Consider the following 16,407-nt stretch of genomic DNA (forward strand, 5'->3'; position numbering starts at 1 on the left):
CCCATCTTCAGTGGTTGGCTTTCCAAACCGAATAATTCGGACTGATATGAAACCTCGAACTGTCGGTCCATTAGACCGAAATTTTTTCATTGTGGGATACCATACCTTCTTGAAAAACTCAAACCCTTCTTGTGTGACACACATAAACATATTTGATATCTAAATAGACACCGAAACGAGCTAACTCGGACCGTACATGAACTTTTAAAGTGACATTTTTTTTTCAGTTTTGCCACCGTTAGTCGAGTCTCTTTAGCTTCTTTGTTCAGGTGAGATGGGCCTAATTCATTCTTTCTTCATTCCGAAGGATCTATAGACCGCCCCGAATTCTCCGCTTTTGTCGAGAGTGAATATGTTTACCCTCCAAACACTTATCAAAGACAAGTCGCAGGGAAATTCACCTCACGCGCAGGCGAGATGTGCAGTATGATTGTATAACTGCTCCGAGTTCAATCAGCATTTATTTACTCTCTCCGGAGGGAAAACACAGCTGTCTTACTCTGCCACTTCCGTCTCACAACCCAACGTTCCGTATTTGCGCTATTTGCAAACGGTGACTGTAAATTGTACGTCCCGTTGTTTTCACTCAGCTCCCCATCCCTCTTAGTCTCCTTTGCTCCACGCGTCAGTTAAGGACTTATTTATCTCTCTGAAAATCTTTCAACAGCAGAAAATTGGCCAAAATTGAAGTAGGGAAAGAGACAACGTCAAAGCTGAATATGCTGAAAAAATATCCTTAACGAGTGCCTAGTCCTGTTAAACGTGAATTTAATATGAGGTGAATCTGTAAAATGTATTACCTGCATCTTGAATGAAACTATCGTCTTGTATTTGCTCTGCGCGAAACATGAACTATGTCTAGTGTGATTATCAAAGATGATTGAGGGGCTTGGAGGACAAGGCGCATGTATATGTGCAGTTTTTATCATTTCGAGAAATGCGTGTTTGAAGTTTCGAAATAACATGGATCCTTATGGCGGAAAGAAATTTCAAACTGACTTTTTGATGCTTAAGAAATGGAATTTGAGAGCGAACTTATCACAGATTCTGCACTAAGACTATATATTCACTCCAAATTACGAATATCTCAGTATTTTCAAAAACTGCACTTATGCGCTTTGTCCTCCAAGCCCCTCAACTGATAATGCGTGGAATAAACCTCCTGGGGTTATTATTCTAGCGCAATGCCTTCTGAAGACTTTTCTGTAAGTGGTCGCTCAGAAATTACGTAACGCCGTAGGAGGGTGGAAGGAGAAGTCACAGAGAGCGGCTTGCCATTTCGGTTTTACTTGTTAAAGGATAGGGACCCATGTCGCAAGAGCATTACAAGGGGAGGTTTAAAAAGGAGGAAAGGGTGCGTTACGTAATTTATGAACGCTCCCTAAGTCAACTTTACTGACGCTTTCGTCCATGTACTTCGTCTGGGGTGCCCTGTCCCCTGTACGATCAAAAAGTTTCTACGGATCGAGTTGTACCATCTCGTGCGATCACCCAATCTCACAATCCTGTCCGATAATGGCCGTGGGGCAGTCAGATTTGTGTGTTGTTAGAAAACTAACCCAACCTAACGCCTGAATAGTCCAACCAAAAACTTGACCAACCATTTATATAACCTTGTAAATGCCTTTTTCTGACACTTTTTTGGTTGTGGGGTCACGAATGGGGTCAAGAATGAGTAATGACCATGAAACCGCTGAGAGACCCCCACAACTTGGAGCAGAAGCGTGTGTGGAGGTACCACAGCCATAGGTCATACAATCCCCGCACACTCACAACTCACAAGAAAAAGAAAACGGGGGTTTGTAAGGGGGGTTTTGTAAGTAAAAGGGGGGACGAAGCGAGCTGCGCAACGCGCGGCAATCTTCACCCTCATTCGTTTATGGTTTCAGAGGCGTCTGAAAACATTGGCCGGCACTTCCTCGTATACGTAGCATGAATTTATCCTGTGCGTTTTTTAAACCTTACATCTGGTATCGATTCACCTTTAAAATTAGCTTTCGGCTCTATTGAAGTTTTCATGTGTATCGGTAATGAAGGACCTTACCGAGCGGGATCTGCGGAAATGAGGAAGCGCAAGATGCTCGAAAGCCTCCTCATTGATCGGTCTCAATTCCACGGCGCGGCGGCGGCGGGCGGAGGATATTGGGTAGTGTGAGGAGGCGTGTCCACAGCCGGGGGACACATTTTTCCGGTCCCCCAAATTGGAATTAATTAACCACGCTCCATTACTGTTTCACTCCGTTCCCGGAAAATTCGCCGCGTGCCGGAAAACTTCGCTTAATTGAGTCGCGAGATTGCGTCGTTTCTAGGCCCTGATGGCGCGGTCCTTAGAACCGTCCCCGGTTGCCGGAGTGCCCCGAAAGCTCGAGAATTCTCTGCCCCTCAGCTTTGACAACGGCCGGGGAAGTTGAGATTCCCCGCTTATGATTCGCCTATGGCGGGGAGTTAGTATGGACAAATCTCTGCACGTTAGATCTAAATATTCCAAAGAATTTCTATGATTAGAATTTTTTTGCGAGGGGGGGGGGGGGGAGAAGACAAATTAGGGGGCTCGGTCGACAATCCATGGGAACTCTTCGAAAATTAGTTTTCTTCAGAATTGAATCTTAACTTCCTTAGTAAATGCGCCCAAAACTCAAAACAGACCTCGCCTAGTTGGATTCGCTGTCTCGTTTTCAGAGGGAATAATTGGATTACATTTTGCAATAAAAGTAACCACTATATCTGGCTCCTCCACAAAAGCACCTATCTGCATAGGGAAACCAGTGGTACATATTTTATTTCTAAAATGAGCCAGGAATAATGGTTCCTTATTGCAAAATGTGGTCCAATTAGTCACTGATTAAAACATTCCAAAGACTAATGTCAGTAAGGTAGAGAATGAGCGGTTCGAATCTTCTTCAGGGTCAGCTGCGCTTTGCACAACCGCAGGTTTCATCCTTTTGCTTTCAGCTCCGTCGTTAACATTTATCTCACGATGTTCTGTCGCTGTTGCAATTTCTTCTATTGCCAAATCGACATCAGCTCCAGAATTGTGTAGATAACGAACACATGAAACCAAACTAGGAACATTGCTCCGATAGTAATCCACAGTGGCATGGTCTAATTCCGCCTGTAATGTCTTTAAGGTTTTATTGCCGCACAGTGAATCGAGCCAGTCGGAGAGGTCGGTTGGCCAAGACTGAAAATTTGGATGTTTAATTCTTCATATTTCAAATTTTAAGGCTTCCAGCAGAAAATTTCTCCAGAAAACCAATGGAACCACTTTAATCATCTCAAAGTTTTGTATAATTGGAGCTTTAAGCTTCTAAAGCTTCTCACTTTGTCCGACCTCTCCTATTGACTCGTTCCACTGTGTGCCGGCCGGGTTGCTGCTGGTCCCATTCGCAGGATAAGGCAGCTTATAGATATTATTTTAATTCTTCCCTCTTTATCCTTGAGATGAAACCAGTTAACGACTAGAATGCTCTGACAGATCTCCAATCAGGGTGGAAAAACCTGTGCTTGAATGCAAGTTTGTGCTTGATCAACCGGCACTACCTAGTACCCGTTCGATTCGTGGCGGATCATCAAAATATAACAGGAAATGTGACATCCAATTGGACTGCATTTTACAATTTGGAACTATAAATTATGGCTCATCTGAAAAAACACTTATGTCCATAGGGAAACTAATGGCACATACGATGTTTTAAAACCGGGCCAGAATTTATAGTTCCAACTTGCCAAATGCAGTTCAATTATTACTCATTGTTTAACTAAACAATAAACATCCTCCACCTTTTTTCGAAAAGTTTTCCTTGTACAGTTCTGTTCTTCAGCAAAACGTCTAGAGACATCTGAGAATTTTAATAACTATCTCATGCGACTAATTCACACATTGAAAAAGAAAAAAAGAAGGAAAAAAGTCAGTAGATCCTTAGACACTGGAAGAATATTCGGGAAACCTTGATGGCTTCCTTAAAAACGGCTGACACTTTCTCAAAATAAGTACTAGTCAAGAAATACTTAACATTTTGGCATGATTAACTAAATTTCGGTTTTCTTTACCTTAATTAACCGTATCGCGCATTCCATAACGAACGCGTTTCTCCCGTCCGGAGCTTATGTCAAGAGATTGAATTCTCTTATTTTTCTCCAGCCGAAAGCTTATTGAACCGGAAATCTGAGTTGAACCTCCCCTGAACGAGGCTATATGACCCGCATGTTACTTAACAGAAGGTCTTTTGCTCCTTAAATAACAACTGAACCGTTCAGAATTTTTCGGCTTACTTCGGCCGGCAAGATCAAAGAAGAGGCCCAGCTTGAAGAGAAATACGAGGAAATTTTGAATTGTAAAACTCTTATTTTTTTGAGTCTTCTCAAGAGAAAAAATTTATTCAGCACTTAGTGGTAACGATTTGACTTCGTAATCAGGGAGAAGGGAATGCAGTCGGAAGGAAGGGTCATATTTTGCATGAAAAAGTAAAGGACAGTTCGAGGTTGAACATCTTCTGAGAAACCTTTTTTTCCTTTCATGTATAGTGGTGTTAATGGCCAGGCCATCGTGAGGCACCGCTCTTTAATAAACGTATATTACTACTACTACTAGTACTACTACTCACACTACTCACACTACAACAACTACTTCTACGACGACAACAAGTATTTCTGCTGCCACTACTACTACCGCTGCTGCTGCCACTATTACTACTACTACCACTACTTTGTTTCTTTATTTCTTTTTTGTCATATCTTTCTTGCGCCTCTTCTAAAATAAGCATATTCTATTACTCACATATTTTCTGATTTTGTCATTTTGAATTTTGATTTTGAATGACGGCTGATGAAAGGAACTAACGAATCGCTTTTGACTGTTGACAAACAAGGATCGAGTTTGAACGAATTCCAGATCCATAGGTACAGCTTACCATGACGGAATGTCTAAAAGCTTTGCGGGCCATTCCAAATTTCCTTTCAAAAATCAACCTTGTTTTGGTGGTGAAAGTAAAAAAAGGAAAAGAAAGAAAAACGTATTGGGAGTCTCTTAATGATGAGAATCATCTACTATTAGGGGTACTATGTAAATTGAATGTTTACGACTGACATTACATATTAAAGGAAACCTGATTGACCGAAGGTTGAAGCCATCGCGTCGTGACCATCTGTTTATTTTCAAGCTGAAGTCTCTTTGTTCTATTTTTTCGATCTGCAATGAAGACCAACAAAGTTGTTGTAGTATGGTTTGGCTTCTATTTCTTTTTCTTCAAAGTAATATCCAGCCATATCTGTTTTGAAATGATTAAGGCAAATTCTCGAAAAATTTTGAGAGGAGCTGTTGTTTGGCTTCAAAAATAAAATAAATAAACCAAAATGGAACATAAAGACGGTGTGCAACGTTGCAATCGGAGGAGAAGCGGGGTTTTTGCGCGCATTTCATCAATATTTGACTCCGATCGTGGAAGGCGCTCTTGATACAACTATTTCACCACGGGGGATGTCCACGCTGCCGCTCGCTATATTGAAGGCGTTCTGTACTGTGATGACGGCTCGGTCAAACAGCGCCTGCAGACGCGGTGCTGACAGCAGAGCAAAACTAGAACATCGTTTCGACATTCTCCACCTGCTTTCTGTTTCTATCATAGTTTACCGAAACACATGAGTCATACTTGCAAAATTTTGGATCATCGCCAATGTTTTTTTTTCCTTTTTTTCCCCCCTTAATTTCAAATCATTAAATCTTATACAAGGAAACCGATGGTTACATCCCATAGTTCTCGTAAAATCGAGATTGGATTCTTGCAATTCGTCACTTTTAACAAGCAGAAATGAAGCGAGCAACTATTTGAACTCCGGAGTGGATATGTGGTATCATAAAAAATTGAAGGAAAATCATACGTTTTCGCCCATCCCAAGTAACAGATGTTTATGAGTTTTATGCGCACATTTACGTAGTCTTAATTGAGTAAGATTTTCGCGTGTATGCCACGATATTGATTTGAATAACGCGCAATTATACTACTCTCAGAAATTCGCTAGGAACACGACGTATTTGCCGTGATATCGTGGTGATTATCGTGTAATTTCTAATTTGTTTTACAAAATCCCTGGAAAAATCACGTTTTCTCCGCGATGTCGATGACAAACCCGCCATTGCTGAGAATTAAACGAAGCCGCTGGTTAAATCCCGTAATTTTTGCGGCTGAAACTCACCAGCTATAACTTCAATTAAACATTGGACTGACAAAAGTAACAAATCTTTATGAAAATAACCAACTTTTGATTGGGTATTGTTACATACATATATGACCATTGAAGTTCCCAGCACCGGAAATATTGCCCTAACGGCAAAGGATCTGCTTCGGGACAATTTTAATTTGTTCCAAACAAAAAAAAAATTGTTTCTATGCACATTAACTCCCAAAAGCAGAGATGGAAAATGTGGATACATACAGTTTGGATATACACCTCGAACAAAGCAACGCGGATTGAAAAAGTAAAAGAAAAACTCAAACAAAAGAAGATAAGCGGAACACAGAAGAGAAACAAACTTATTAGATTTGAAACACAAGAGGCAGGGTTGAAACTTTTGAGTCATCACTTCAACTCGAGTTTCATCGATATAAATTATTGCGAGGGAAGGAACACATCAACAAAAGAGCTTGAGCGAACGAGATACTCAAGGTTTATCAAATTCTCATTCCTCTCCAAGGGAAGCGAGCCTGTAGCAGCTTATTTTTCGAAAGAAGTCTGTAAGAATTTGATTATGAATTGATCAGATTTGATGCTCACAACTCTTGCAACCGAATAATCTCAATGAATCAAAGCTTTCATCTACAGCAACATGTATCACGGTTAAAAGGGAAGAGGGGATGATTAATTCGAGAGGGAAGAAATTTTAAGAAAAGCAAATTATAACGTTTGAAAAAGCATCGTCCCGCAGTTGCCAGAGTGTAATGAGTTTAATCTCCAAACCTAATCGTTTCGCTTAAGTCTCCTCGACCGTCATGAAGAATAGCTCTGTGTAAATAATGTCCACATTCCAAACCTTTTGTTTTCCAGCAAATGGTACGTAACGTGCCATCTTTTCTGTGTGTACCTAACCTTCATTATCATTATGAATTACAATTTCTTGTCTCGTCGGCAATTACGGCTATAAGGCATCGATAAAAAATAAACTAGAAGAAAGTAAATTGTTGCATCGCTTTGCATACGGGTCTTGAATAATGTTTTTGAACTTCTAAGATCCTCAGATTCTAGTTCATAAGATATCGCTGTATTGAAAAGTTATATTTTTTATTGATTTATCTTTTTATTCCAAATATTAGAGAGGTATGCCTCCCGACCGCTTCTGGGCCCAACACTAAGATATCGCTGTATTGAAAAGTTATATTTTTTATTGATTTATCTCTTTATTCCATATATTAGAGAGGTATGCCTCCCGACCGCTTCTGGGCCCAACCCCTCGAAGCGCTTAGCGCCTCAAGCGCTGTGCGTCACGTTGTCTCATGATTTTATACGGAAGAGGATGTTTTAAATATCCCAGATATACTTTCATTTATGTATTTTAAGCCAGCCGAGTGCTTGAGAATGAAATTTGGGAAACTTGTAAATGACAAATTTTCTACGTGCTCTCCCCACCTCATTCACACACACCTCCTCAGTCCCTGAAACAGGAGTTTACGTCAAACTGCTCGCGGATAATGTTTAATGCTTAGTGTCGGTCTCACTCGAAAATTCTTGGGGTGCTAATACGTTTTCGGAGCCCCCTCTAACTGAGCCAAAGTTCTTTTTATTTGGTTTTTTCAAGTTTTTCAGGTCTCAGTCTCAGTTTCTTGGGTGCTAAAGCACCCTAGCACCACTGGCCAGACCGCCCCTTTTATTGCAAGGAGGTGCATGCATACTGAAACATATGTCCAAAGGAATTCACCTCCATCAATGTTCTTTTCTGTCCCATCGCATCATGTAAATATGAACTTAGAATTGAATCTGACCGACGCAAGATCACTAAATCAAACAGTACTGTTCTCCTTTTTACGTTCGAATCATCCAATATCCATATCAATTGGCGGATCCAGCTAATTGGCTACATTGTTTTTCTCCATTTAAACCTATAGAAATGTATCGATTCTTGGAGGGGCCAGGTGCTCCGACAAGAATCGATTATTTAACATAGGTTTAAATGGAGAAAATCAGGTGTTGCCACATTGCTGGCTCCGCCTCTGACTAGATCGCGCTTACTTTGAATATTATGACATGGATGGTGCTAACGATTCCTCTCTGTCACAAAATGCTATGCGATATATCAGAAGCGCCGACCTGCGCTTTTGTTCTACCCTGGCCTGGCGCCAGCGTCGTATCTCTTCAAAAAAATTATTTTCCTCTTGCTATTTTCCTCTCCACCAGTTTTTCCGCTCCGGGGGGAGGAGCGTCCTAATTTTCCGTTTTTCCCAGCCAGTATGGCAGAATTTTTCACTTCATATTTTTTTTCGTACCCTCAGCCTCGCTCAGTTTTTCAATGAAGACTCTTCCTGGCGTCTCGTTTGGAATCGATACGAACAGGTTGTTGTGCACAAGTGATGCAGCTACTTAGCAGACTTTTACCCGGGGGCTTGCCCCCCCCGGCCGCTACTAAGGCTTGGTTTCGCGGACCTTCGATAGCTGACCTAAATTGGACTTCATTTTGCAATTAGAAACTATAATTTCTGGCTCATCCGAAAAAACACTTATGTGCATGAGGAAACCTATGGTTCATACGTTGCTTTTATACTGAGCCAGAATTTATAAGTGCAAAATGTAGTCCAATTAAGTGATCTCATCTCGGGAACCATCCCCTATCGATTGCCGCGAAAATCATGATAATTGGCCCCGGTAATTCTGAAGACGGATTGTGCTGAAAAAATGAAAAATTAAGGGTCAGAGACCTTTTATAACCTAATGATGGGGGTCCGTCTTTATATTTAACGCCCTTTTTTAGCATTTTTTGGCCAAATCGACCGAACCCGTAGGTTACTTTGAGTAGTCTGGTTGGGGATGTAGAAAATGTCTTTTGTTTCTTCCTATATCTCTCAGCGGTTATGCGATTTGCGAGTGGCTAGTGCATTGGACCATCACCAATGCAATCCAGGTTAGATTCCAGCGCGGCGCACGGTGGATCGAGTTAATGGGAGTGGTCGAACATAATTTAAAAATGTTAAAAGCGTATATCTTCAATAATATGATATTTTGATGTTTTAAAAGTAGTTTCATTGGCTTTTTCGTGGAATTGTCTGTAAGAAACATCCCTAAAAATTAAAATTGCGACGAGATAAACGTAAAATTTTACAATATTTGTCAAAAATTTCATGTCCGATTTCTTTCACTGACTCGATCCATTGTGCGGCGGCTCGCGCCTGATTTGTACATGAAGGTTGAAAATTTCAAATCCAAAGATTGGTTCAGTATAAACCATAAAAAATTAATAAGAAAATATTGATCGCCCACGTTTAGGTTACATAGTGTCCTACTTCCCTACGAACACTAAATGCCGGTTCTTTTATCTTCACGTGCAGAGTCAACCTTCGTCAAAGTCTAGCGTCAACGCGACAAGAATTTAGGTTTTTTACCGAGTTTTTATCTTATTCCAATACCTTTTAGTGTCTATAAAATTACACCTAACCCGGGTCGTTCGGTTTTATAGCGCTGCCGTCGTTACGTATACATGCGACGACGGGGAAATCTCTGGATCGATCGCCGGCTCGAGGAAATAAACACACGTTTCTCCGATGAATTTATAAACCGACGGGTCGATTCTTGAATTTTTATCGATTTAGCTTGATCGATATATCTCTATCTTGGCAATGCTATGTATCGATCAAGGGCATTCGATAGCGATTCAACAATCGACCTGCAACTCCTCGTAAAGAGAGTCTCGTAAGATTGCGTAAGAGGTATGATGTAGATGTGCCCAACAGAATTAGTGTGAATTATATTTGACATGCCAATGTAAGGTGGAGCTTTTATTTTAAGCATGATGGAGCACGGCTTGAAGTACTTTCCATGTTTCTCCGACTTGTCGGCATTAAAAGTTTTGTAATCTGAAAAAGCCAAAACCCTCTGTGGTGTGATCCAGGTCGCAGGCAGATGCGGAAACTCGCAATTTTTTATCCCTCAATTCGTCGTTTTCCTAGCGAAGGCACGTAGCTCCATTCCAAGGCTGCAAAATTCGTCGCTTGGCTGACATAAGGGCGTAACTACACTCTGCAATGAGCCCTGTTCTACTTACAATTCAACGCTTTTTCGGGCTCATCTCAATGTGTAGTTACGCCCTTATGTCAGCCAAGCGACGAATTTACTCAAACAAATCAATTTTTTCACAAGAATGCACCTGTGTGAATTTTGTTTACCTACTAGAACTCGGGTGATACTTACTATGATATGGTAAATACTACCATGAAGTCCAGTGACTATTATCATACTCGGATCACTGAGTCAGAGAATAGTGAACTCTATCGTATTTTTTTTTCAGTGTCATTGAGAGTGTATACACAAGTATTAAAAAAAGGTTGAGCATACAGTACGCCAAAGAAAATATACATACAGGGTTATTCAAAAGTCACTCACCACTGGCCATAACTTTAGTTCTAATTATGATACAAACTTGCGGTTTAAGACTTTTTTCCTCATATCGAGGGGGAAACTCTTTTAGGTATTTTCCAGTTTTTGGTCCCCTCGGGGGAGAGGGGCAACTCAAAAATTTCAAATAGTCACCCACCTCGTGGCCAGTGGTGCAGGACTTCTGAATAACCCTGTATATACGAGTTTTATTTATAAAATACACAGTATACATCAAGGGATTTACACTAACCCCTTCCTGTAATATACAAATATAATTAGTTTAATCAGACCTTGCGAAAAGTCTCTTCTAAACATGAACTTAATCAGACCTTAGGTCTCTGCCCGAGAAAATGCCAACAGAAATCAAAACTCATGATGAAATACAATTTCACAACGAAAAGCTTCGAGGATTTTTAATCTCGGGATCTTCGGAGGTTGATGTGAACCTGTTCAAGGAATATTTAATAACTACCACTGCGAGTTATTATTAAATCTGAAAATTCGTTTCAATCGTCGGCCGAATGAACCCGCTCGCGACGAGCGGCAAGTCGAGCAAAAGCGGTCATAATTCACCCCCGAGTTCCGAGCCGGGGCGAACAATACAACAGAACCTCGATACTGCCATGCTGATAAAAAGCGCCATACGTCGCCAAACTTCATACGGCAGAACCCTGATTTTCCGGAAACTCGTGAATATCTTCCTTGTAATTTATAAGGGAATTTTATTCGCATTTCAGTCCAGCGTCTCCTAGAATTTCAGTGGAGGACACACATAGCTTTTATTGAGGCTTCAGCAGGGTGTCGAGCATCAGGATTTTCCCGATTTTTCCGATTGTATCAGGATTTGAGGTCTATCAGGATTTAATCCCGATCTCATTAGGATCTGAGGAAAAATCGGTCGTAAAATCAGAACTTGAGAAAGGTCGCCCGTCCACTTATTTTTTATCAATTATCGAATCCGCTATCCGTCCGTTTCTTTTTCTCCGCAAAAAGTCAGGATTTGGAAAAAACATGAAGTCAGGATTTAGCGGTCAAAAATTAGGATTTCCCAAAATGAAAAAAACTAGACATCCTGCTCCAATGTCTTGGACTGAACTTTGGCAACGTGTGGATGTTCTCGTGGCGTTTATCCCGGGATAATGCTAGGACTCGGAGGGAACCTCGAATTTCTTTTTCTCCGCAAAAAGTCAGGATTTGGAAAAAACACGAAATCAGGATTTAGCGGTCGAAAATCAGGATTTCCCAAAATGAAAAAAAACTAGACATCCTGTTCAAATTTCTTGGACAAAAATTTGGCAACGTGTGGATGTTCTGGTGGCGTTTATCCCGGGACAATGCTAGGACTCGGAGGGAACCTCGAAGCGTCCTTCCCCCGATCCCGGGGCCGGCACAAAGGATCCCGAGGAGGAGTAATATCTTGTTTGGATAGCGAAATATCGCATCGCCGGCTGATAACAATGGATCAGAGGTAGTTTCCATTCAATCGGGTGCTGCTTCCGCTCCTCCCCGCCGCCGCCGCCGCCCGCGTTTTCGCGGTTCTGCCCGAGCGCTTTTCCTTTGCTCCTTTCCGCGATGGCGTCTTGCCCCGAACCAGTGCACGAGATCCCCATCGCGCTGGAAACTTGGGATCTGCATTCGAACGCGAGATATGTCACGGGGACGCTTATCGTTGCCGCGCGCCTTGGAATCGTCCAACCTCCTCTCACAGATCTGCGTTTATGTATTTAAAGTAGGGGGCTTGGAGGACAAGGTGCAGAAGGAAAGGATCAGGGTGTCTACCGGTCCGCGAAAGTCCCCAACGTCTCCGATTTTGGAAGGGTGTCCCCACCAATATCCCCGAAATTCCCCAATGGACCACAAGACAAGATACGATTTAAGGTGATTCGATGGACGCCACATTTTGTGTCAGAACGGCATGCGATATATCGCATCAATTGGTTCCATTTTTTCAGCTACTCGTCAGTTTTCTCCAATTTTGGATCGCAATTCTGTTGTCTGGAGACGAAAGCACTCACCAATTTCAAGGAAGAAATTAAACGTAGTAAAGGCTTGGTTTTTTTAGAGAGAAAATATCGCATTCGAGTGCAGTTTCGATATCAGTACCGAATGCTATATTTTCTCTCTAAAAAAACCACGCCTTTATTACGTTGAATTTCTTTGTTAAAATTGGTAGGTGAGTGCTTTAGTCTCCTGACAACAGAATTGCGATCTCAAAATTGGAGAAAAATGACGAGTAGCTGAAAAAATGGAACCAATTGATGCGATATATCGCATGCCGTTCTGACACAAAATATGGCGTCTATCGAATCACCTTAACACATATTCATTCCGCAAGTTATCTCTACACAAAGGAATTTGTAATCTTATAGCTGAGGCTCTTTTTTACCAGTTTTTTACGAGTTCTGTATGTGGTTTGTATCTTCATTTCAAAAGTTATTCCATTTTCTTTTTACAAGTTTTTCACGAGCCTTTGCTACAAGGGTAAAACTAATTGAAGAGATAATTCCTCTTTCCCCTGCTTTATTCCACACAGCGGCTAACGCCTAACGCCAGGGGTATGTTCCTTTTTCCATAATTTTTTTTTTCTTATTTTTTTTGAGAAAAGAATGTCTTGCTGCTCAACGAGATAGCGACACAACATTTACCAAGTCGATGACATCGGTAACGCCTAACGTCAGGGGTATGTTTTCTTTTCCACGCTTCTTTTTGAGTAAAGAACGTCTCGTTGCTCAACATGGCAGCGACGTAACATAAGACAATTCGACGGGTTTTGTTAACGCTTAGCGCCAGGGGTTAGCCCCTTATTCCACACACTTTGGGGGGGGGGGGGAAGGGATATAGACATCTTCAGCTTCTATGCAAAAAAAACCTCGTCAGAATCGAACCATTTCATTTTATACACATAATTCCTACTTCACACACAACACAAGAACAATTGATTTCTATTTCGGTGGATTAACTGTTTTCTGTGTCCGTGCATGAGACGTATAGCTGACGTAGCGTAGAAACTCCTGACGATGAAACGGAAACGCTGAAACTGAAGAGACTAGACGAGACTCGGGCGGGACTGACTGAAGACACGCAGGGCAGGGTATTCCATGTCACAATCGATGGAGCACCCTCACAACAGGTGTGTCACCAGGTCACAGCCGATGGAATTTCTTTAGCGTAATAGCTACTCAAGTGGGAGTGCAGGTTAGAAAAATAATGGAAAAACACTATTCACTTGACTCATGATTTTTATTTACGCTTGCTCGTGGCTCAAAATTTAGGATTCATAGAGTGAGGGCAGAACGTGAGAGTAAGGGAGATGGGAAAAACTATGAAAAATAGCGTCTCTATTTGCGATATTTACCATAGCATCAGATGAGACAGCTTCGATGGTCAACGATTCACGCCGTGCCACTGAAATCCACACTGATGCCAAGCCGCAGAGCGCCGCCACCTAAAAGCACCCGACTAGACCCTTGTCTTCCGTTCCCTGGGTGTTGGTCGCGCGTTTGCGGCTATCGACGTTGGCGGCTCGTCCGATTGCGTCAGCGTCGCCCGCTCGTCGATGTCGACGTCGCGTCGCCTGGCGTCGCGACGCGTGGCGGCACCACGTCGCGGCCGAGGGCGGCGGGAAGGTGAGCAAGGGGACGATGCGCGATAGGGGTTGGGTGCGGGTGGGAAGGCTGACGTTGTGCGATGGATGTGACGGCAGGCGGTAAGTTCTCGATTAACCACGCCCTGCAAGTCATTGCGTTCCTCGCGTTTTCCCGCGTTCCGTCCCTCTGTTCCTCGTCCAACGTCGCCCATTCAAGCCGGAAATGTTCGCGATTCCTCTGCCGCGCACTTGGACGTATTTCTGCCAAACGAAACTATGTGCATTAAGATATGAGCCATGAGACCCATAAGAGTATACTGGAAAAAAAAGAATCTTAAATTTGCCGCCAAGAAGTATTTCTTCTTAAACCAAGAATTTTTCTGGTTAATATAAGCTACTTTTTTGCTTAACCCAAGCCTCATTTGTTGTCTTGTATCAAGAAAAAGTCAGCTTAAAGCAAGATAAAAAAAATTCTTGGCGGCAAATTCAAGAATCATCATGCTTGATCCAAGCTACTTTTTTTCCAGTGTATATATGCATAACCGAGTTCACTTCATAATGCTTATAGTTCCGTGTAGTAGAAATATGTCCATTTTAGCTTTGGTCTGAGATTAAATTCTTTTTAATCTCGAGCACTTTTCCAATGCACCTTAAGGCAGTAATGCCTTTAGGGAGAGTATGGATACGGGGCCCGTGGAGGCCTTAGGGTCCAAATATAGCGGCGCTTTGTTTTGGTTTTTGAGGATGGGAGAGGGGGGCCGTTGCCAACTTTTGACGGTTATCGCCTAATCATCACGAACCGCATTTGCTGCCAACTTTACTATATCCAAGAGAATTTTCCTCGAAAGTAGCACGAGATGAGCCGTAAAAATATGTTAATACGTTGTAATAATGCATTTGAGTCGAGATCTCGTTGCGATGTGCTAATAAAATGACATTTTGATTAATTTAGTGTCACGCGTACATGCAGCGCCTGCCACTTTTACACCCTAGAAAACACCATTCCGCTTAAGATGGTTGAGCCAATCAGAGGTGGTAACCGCAGTGGCCATGCTCTCCTTTTAAATATGTTCTACCTTTATAAGCAAGGTGCGAATTTAAGCATTATTTCATGTCTTTTCGCATCCCAATTTCGCACGTATAGCACGATTTGTACAACGAAAATTAGTGAAAGTAAGTCCTACCAAGATAACAAAGCTCTCCGTGCCTAACTTTTAACTTTTCGCTCATAAGAAAAACGATAATCTACTCTAAAAAAAAAAAAAAAAAAAAATCAAAAATCGCGCACGAAACGTCACCGTTCATAGCTTCAAATGGGGAAATATCGACAATCGATCATTCAATGCCTCGCCACAGGCGCACACTGGATCGAGTCGATAGGAGAGGTCGGACAAAATTTGGAAACTTCAAAAGCTTAAAACTCCGTTTATATAAAATTTAGAGGTTCTAAAAGTGATTCAGTTGGTTTCCTCGTAAAATTGTCTTCTAGGAGCACCCCTTGAAATTTAAAATGCGACGAAATAAACATTAAATTTTGCGGTTTTAGTCGAATATTTCATGTCCGACCTCTCCGATTGACTCGATCCACTGTGAGGCGTGGACTGGCGAGCGAATAGGTAATTTCGTTCCCGCAACAAGGGTAGTAAGGATGCAATCGATTCCGAAGCTGTGTGGGTGCCGCTCCAAAGCGCCGGTAAAAAGTTGCGTGAAATAAATGTCGACTCTCTAACTTTTTCCGCGTGAGCACGGATGGCAACGTTGAAGTCATCTCTTTTTTGACGGGGAACTGGAAAAGAGACGAAAGTAGGTCACCGCGTGATGTGATGAACATCCCGATCTCCAGCATCGACACCCCAACAGTCGACCACAGCCAGAAGCCCCCCCCCCCTCCTACCTGAGCACCCCTAGCTTACGCATTATACCCGCGTGCCTCTTGCCAAGTCAACTGCTCGAATGAATGTCGAAAGAACTCGGAGCAAACGCAGGAGGGAACCAATGGAGAGGCGTGAATGATCGACTATCGTTATTTCTCTGTTTGAAGCTATGGTAAAGAATCGATTATCAGAGTGTTCGTTGCGAACACCCTGTGTATCGATCCATTTCCATGGGTTTAAATGCCAGATCAATCGGTGGATCGCAGTGCTCGCCACGTTAAGCCGCACAGCCAATTAAGATTTTTGAAAATTGGATCCTGAAGAGAGCATTCTTTATCGAACACAGAGTTTCCATCATGAGAGACTCATTAG

General features: G+C 42.1%; 1 protein-coding gene across 10 annotated transcripts in view; it reads left to right on the forward strand.

Moving 5' to 3' along the window:
* Ca-alpha1D (Ca[2+]-channel protein alpha[[1]] subunit D) overlaps positions 1-16,407 on the forward strand; it is a 286,209-nt gene that overhangs the window by 17,237 nt on the left and 252,565 nt on the right. The window lies entirely within an intron of this gene.

This window comes from Bemisia tabaci, chromosome 1, assembly GCF_918797505.1.
Source record: "Bemisia tabaci chromosome 1, PGI_BMITA_v3".
Lineage (NCBI taxonomy): Eukaryota > Metazoa > Arthropoda > Insecta > Hemiptera > Aleyrodidae > Bemisia > Bemisia tabaci.